The following is a 6,955-nucleotide window of genomic DNA, read 5'->3' as shown; positions in this document are numbered from 1 at the left end:
TTGTGAATTCAAGGATTACTATTATACTCAATTTTATAGTAATGAGAATCAAGAAGTATATCAATATATGTATTAAAATAAATTACCAGGATCATGGGGAATATATTTTAAAATAGAATTTGAAAAATATATTAAAGAAAATATAGGAATACCTAGAACACTAGGATCAAGAATAAAATTCTTATTTGAAAGACTTGCATATATATGTCAACAAAGACAATTATTGAAAAAATCAAAAAAATTAACTAAAATATGTTGTGAAGATATAGAAAAACCTACAAGATGGGGATGTAATTCCGAAAAAAGAAATAAAAGAAAGTATAAAAACAGAAAGTTTAAAAAATATAGAAATTTCAAGAAAAAATACATAAAACCTGAAAGGAAATATTATAAAAGGAAAAATAATATACAAAAAAATAAACCTTATGAGAAAGATAAAAAACAATGTAAGTGTTGGAATTGTGGAGAAATAGGTCATATAAGTCCAGATTGCACAAAGAAAAAAGTAAGAATATTACAAAAAGATTATTTTGAAATAGAAAGCGAACGAAGTGAAATATCTGATATTGAAAATTATAATAATCAAGAAATATTTATAAGTGAAGCAGATTCAAAAGATAATGGATCAGAATCTGAAGAGAGAAATTGAAGAAATAGAAAATAATAATATAGAAATCCAAGAATATGATGGAATAGAAGGTTATGGATTAAAATTGACTTTTGATAATAATAAATTCAAGAAGATACAAAAGTTATCCTTAGATTTGAAAATAGGAAAATGGGAAATTTAAGATAGAATGTGGAGAAGAGAAATAATAGCAATAAATGAATACCATAAGATTGAAAAAACTATAGATGTTAGGACAACTCAGGGAACACATAAAATAAATTTTTTAACAAAAAGTACAGCATCAAAATTATTATCAAAAATTAGTAAAAAGCATAGTGAAAATATCCAATATGTTTATTTAGCAGGAATACAAATAATGTTTAAACCCTTATTTAGGGAAGGAATAGATTCACCATTAACTGTAAGCTTGCATGATGGAAGAATTATAAATCTTGAAGATGGTCATTTAGAAACTATAGAAGGAAATTTAGCATATCAAAAGTTAATATTTACTTGTTACCCAAAATATTGTGTCTCATTGAAAGATAAAAACTTTAATGAAGTTTTAGAATTACATTTCAAATTACATAGAAATGATATAATGGAACCAGGAGATCAAATTATGACTATGGAATATAGGGCATTATATACATTTACTAATTCTAATTATGGGAATATTTATTCTAATAAACCATACATAGAAATTCATAAGGAATGTAAGGATATTAGTAAAATAGTGGAACCAAACAAACAAATAAATCTTATTCCAGAAAAATATAAATTTAATATAACTAAAAATAAACCTGAAATAGCAAAGTTAAGAGAAGAAGAAAATTATAAAATAACATTTCATAATAGAAGGTTGATAAAGAAATCAAAAAGTCTTAAACTACCAAATAAAAAGGAATATTTGGGAGAAACTAGTGGTATAAAAGAAATAAAACCTCATGGAAATATGAAAATAGAAGGAAAATATTTCAACGGTAGAAGGTATATAAAAGGACCAAATATATTGATAGATACAGGAGCCGGTGAATGTCATATGGCTGCAAATAAAAATGAAGGATCAATGACTCACAAGATAAAACCATATGAATATAGGAATTTTGATGGACAACTATATATCACAGAATTAAAGGTAAATGTACCAATAAAAATAGGTGGGATTGATCTTTTAGTACCATATTATTTGGATGAAAGTATGGATATTGAACCTCATATATCATTAGGAATGAGTTTCTTAAATGGATTAGAAGATTATAGTATAAAAAGAGAAGGATTATATATAACTCATAAAGGACAAACTACATTATGTAGAATATGAAGTGGATGAATAATCAAATTAGTTTTCCATTGGCAGTATATATATAAGTTACTATAGTTGAAACGAATATAACAACTTGTACTTTAATTGATACAGGAAGTGATATAACAATTTTTAAAAATTTCTTAATAAAATCATGGAATAAAAATAGTAAAATAAAGATAACAGGAGTGACTGGAGAAAGTACTTAAATGATTGATAGTGTTGAAAAAGTTAATATAATACTTGGTAGTAGACAAGTCATAATAAATAAAGTATATAATTATAATAAGTTAGAATGTGATATATTATTAGGAAATGATTTTATCCAACAATTTCAATATTACAAACAAAATAATTATATGATAATATTACAAACACCTTGTGCACATCTATTAAAAATACCCAGAGAATTTAGACCCTACAGAGTTCAGTCAGCGCAGCGTGGTGATAAATGGAAAAAACGATCAATAGTGCAAAATGAACTAAAAAATAAAAAACTATCATATAAAAAGATCCTAAAAACAGAAATAGAGATAAGTATGGGAAAAATCATAGAACAATTAGAAAAAATTTATGGAGAAAACCCATTATTATTTTGAAAACCATATCATCCTAGAGCTAAAATAGAATTAACAGAAAATATTATAATAAGAGTTAGACCAATGATGTATACCTTACAGGATATGCAAGAATTTAAAATTCAACTAAAAGAACTATTAGAACAAAAGTTAATTAGACCCAGTAATGGACCTCGTAGCAGTCCAGCTTTTATGGTTATGAAACATTCTAAGCAGGTTAGAGGAAAAGTTAGAATGGTAATAAACTATAAAAAATTAAATAAATATACTAAATTTGATGGTTACTTTTTACCAAATAAAGAAGTCCTGATAAACCTTGTAAAAGGAAAACAATATTATTTCAAATTTGATTGTAAATCAGGATTTTTGGCAAATAAAAATGGAAGAAGACAGTATACAATATACAACTTTTAGTACACCTCAAGAAAAATATGAATGGTTAGTTATGCCATTTGGTTTAAAAAATGCACCACAAATATTTCAAAGAAAAATGGATAATATATTCAAAAAGTATAGTAATTTTCTTATTGTTTATATTGATGATATACTAATATGTTCTAATAATAAAAAAGAGTGTAGGAATCATTTATTACAATTCATAAATGAATGCAAAAAGGAAGGAATTGTACTTTCTAAAAAGAAATCTATAATAGAGAAACAAGAAATAGATTTTCTAGAATTATCAATAGATAGAAAAGGAATAAAATTACAAACTCATATATCTAAAAAGATAGAAAGCTTTCTAGATGAATTAAAATCCAAAGAACAAATACAAAAATTTTTAGGATGTTTAAACTATGCTGAAAGATTTATTGAAAATCTCTCAAAAAAGAAACGCTGAAGGATTTATTGAAAATCTCTCAAAAAGGAGACATAAGATACAAATTCTACTTGGAAAACAAATACTAAAGGTTGGAATAAAGAACATACTGAAATTGTTAAATCATTAAAAGAAGAATGTAAAAATTTACCAAAATTAAGATTACATGATGAAAAAGATAATCTAATTGTCAATACTGATGCCTCGGATAAATATTGGGCAGCTATATTAAAAAAAGATTTAAATGAAATATGCAGATATTCAAGTGAAACTTTTAACCAAAAAGAAATAAATTATACTACTCATGAAAAAGAATTATTAGCAATTATTAGAGGAATAAAAAAGTTTTCATTATTCCTTTTATCGAAAAATTTTGTTGTTGAAACTGATAATTTTCAAGTTGCAGGACTTATTAGAAATAAGTTACCTATGAAACCTCAATATAGAAGGTTACACAGATGGCAATCATATTTATCATTCTATAATTTTGATATTGTTCATATTAAAGGAATAAATAATTATCTTGCAGATTTTTTGAGCAGGAATATCGAATTCGGAGATGGATAATATCACAAATTCATTAATAGACGTCAACAGACGAATGAAATTCCTCATGGAGGAATCTGAAGATATGAAAATTGGAATTGAGCAGGTAGAGGAAATGGCAGAATCTATCCAACAAAATGTCAAATTGTTGAGGGAAATCTCTAATTCTCATTCCAAATATACCAAAGAATTGAATGACATAATTGTTAATATTACTTCACAATTCGAGTCATTAGATACCAAACAGGAAATGCCAATTGATACAATCTCAAAAATACAAACAGGTACACAGCGAGGAAGCAGCAGTGGACCTAGCAATATCAAACGAGACATAGCAAGTCCCCGGAAGGTGACTATAAAAAATGGTGATGAACATACAAGAGTTATAAGAATCAAAACTGATGAAGATGATAATACCCCTTTATCATCAAAAGAAGAAGAATATAGATCATTTGCCAAAATTGTTTACGAATTGGAAGAAAATGAATCATATTTTATTGCATCAGGAGATCATGTCTATCCCAGATTAATAATTACCAAAGATGCAGACCCTTTCATGGTAGGGATTATTACTTTTCATGTTTGTAAAAAACTTATCTAACATGTTATTATTCATAAAACTTGCAAGGAATTATCTGAATAATACCACGTTATACAATTAAAGGATTAGATAATCTGTTAGAAAAACTATTAAGAAAAATAAGAAATATTTTTCCTCAACTAGAGACTATGGATATTTCATCTAAGGAATCTGATAATCTTAGCGAATTGCATTAAAATTATATTACAGATTATGCTAATTTATTAGATCAAAAGATGGAACTATATATTAAAATTCGAAATGAAAGAAATAGAGGAATTTTAAAACTATCCCAATAAATTAAGGATATCTTGTGCAAAATATGACAAATTCTTTCATTAAGGGTATTATAGACATTTTATCAAAAATGAATAATGGCAAGTCATTTATAAAAATCTCCCCCACTTATACACAGGTACAACTTTCCCCTATCACAAGCCAATCTGTTAGAAGTGTACCAAAATTTATATAGAATTTGTCTAGTAGTACATAATGGGATGTGCTGAATGGTGTATACCCCACTCACATGAGTGTGGGACCCATATGAAAGAAATGATATTTTATTCGAGTGGATCTCTCGCCCATGTGAGTGGAATGTACACCATTAGGTACACCCCGATGTACCACTAGCAAAATCGGTTTATATATTATCTGTTCTAATCATATCAAACTCAACCCTTGTTTGAACCTCATTTTGGAGAAAAGAATACAATTTAGATAGTTGATTGATGGAGAATGTATGATTAAAAAATAAGGAAAAAATTTGAATTTACATGTAATATTATTTTATTAAAAATTTTGTGATTGAAAGTGAATTTTGAAAAAATAAATTTCCAAAATAATGGGACTCAAACAATGGCTCGATTTACGAAACATATGAATAATTTGTCTGAAAGTGGTGAACAAACGAAAAAAGTGCGAATATTTTTAAAAAAAATTAAAACTAACAAATAAAAATTTTATTTTTCGAAATATTCGTCACACATTTACTTCATTTTCTAATAAAATATTGCTTCTAATAAACTAGATCATGTAGAGAACCCAACAAATATCACACATTTTTTTTTTTTTAAATGTATTGAAAATTTTGTTTTTGGGCAGTCGTCCTGTAGTCCATGGCCATTTCCAAATATGTGAATATTTTGTGAAGCATCTGACGCTTGTGCACGGTACAATCTTAAGGCCAAAGAAAATGTAGGCATATGAAAGAAGATAAAGAAAACAGTTTTTCTTTCTTTAAAGTTACTTTGACAAAAGGTAAGTGCTATTATTTTTTTAAAGAAATTTCGTATATTGACGAAATATGAATTAAGCCTAATGATCATAGAGGTTGACACAACGGTTGATTGTGCTCTTACATGGGTGAGGTGGGTCTTGTCTAAATCTAAAATTCCCGACTCCTCATGTGTGTGTATGTGGTTATCCCTGCGGTTCGTATAGCTCGGTCCATAAAATATTGCTTCCAGGTTGATAATTTTTATGTATTTAATCAATAAACTACGTGCCATGTTTACTAATCAGAAGAAATCAATGCATAAAACGTGAGACAATGGATGTGCCACAAAAGAATGTGGGTGGGACCCGAAAGTCAAAAGTTGGCCTTACACCATTTATTATCGGTATTTGTGGCTGACTTTCGTCGTTTTGTTCCGCATTTCTTAAAGACTAAGAAAGAAGGGCCATGACATATGCACAATCAAAATTGACGATAACACGTAGAGGGGTTATGATGAATAAAAAATCGTGGTTCTACTTCGTGTGAGGAGGTTGTCAACTGTGACAAAATTCAAGAAAGAAATAGATAGATTAGGTCAATTTTTAGGACTTTAACTGGAGAGCATGTGATCTTTTATTATACAAAATCGAGAAAAATGCAAAATAATAATAATGATAATGTAAAAAAAATAGTTCATTTGTAAAGTCATGAACCAGATAAAATTTTTAACATGTTACAATTTTTAGCTAAAAGTTAGAATCAACTATCAAACCACCATTTTCGTGTGTTTATATAATAATCCTAACGTCGGAGGAATACTTTGATGAGATGGTCACACCGTCCTACGTGGTGTTATCGTTGAAAAGGGAGCCACCACCTAATTGAGTGACCCACCCCCACCTCAAGTCCTAAGGTGACCTCACCTCATTGAGTAGGGGTAGGCCATCTGATGAGGTGGTGGGTCCCCATTTGATGGTCACAATATAGGACGGTACAATTGTTCCATCGAAGTTTTTCTCCTAATGTCATGAACTCCCAATAAGTTGGTTTTCATCACTAAGCATCGAGTCATTTGATTCCATGCATGAATTTTCTATCAGGTCTTGATGCGTTTTATATTCTATCACATTTGGACCATACCATCTTCGATTAACTATTACCAAATTTGAACGTAATATATTGTAGGAAGACTCACATTTCTATTTTCAGCATAGAACAAGGACTACATATTCAAATTCCATACTTATAAATATATCAAAACTTACTTATCAATATAAAGAAATTCCCACTATTATTTTT

The sequence above is a fragment of the Olea europaea genome, chromosome 20, assembly GCF_002742605.1.
Source record: "Olea europaea var. sylvestris chromosome 20, O_europaea_v1, whole genome shotgun sequence".
NCBI lineage: Eukaryota > Viridiplantae > Streptophyta > Magnoliopsida > Lamiales > Oleaceae > Olea > Olea europaea.
The sequence above is the reverse complement of the archived record's forward strand: the minus strand, read 5'-3'. Positions refer to the sequence as shown.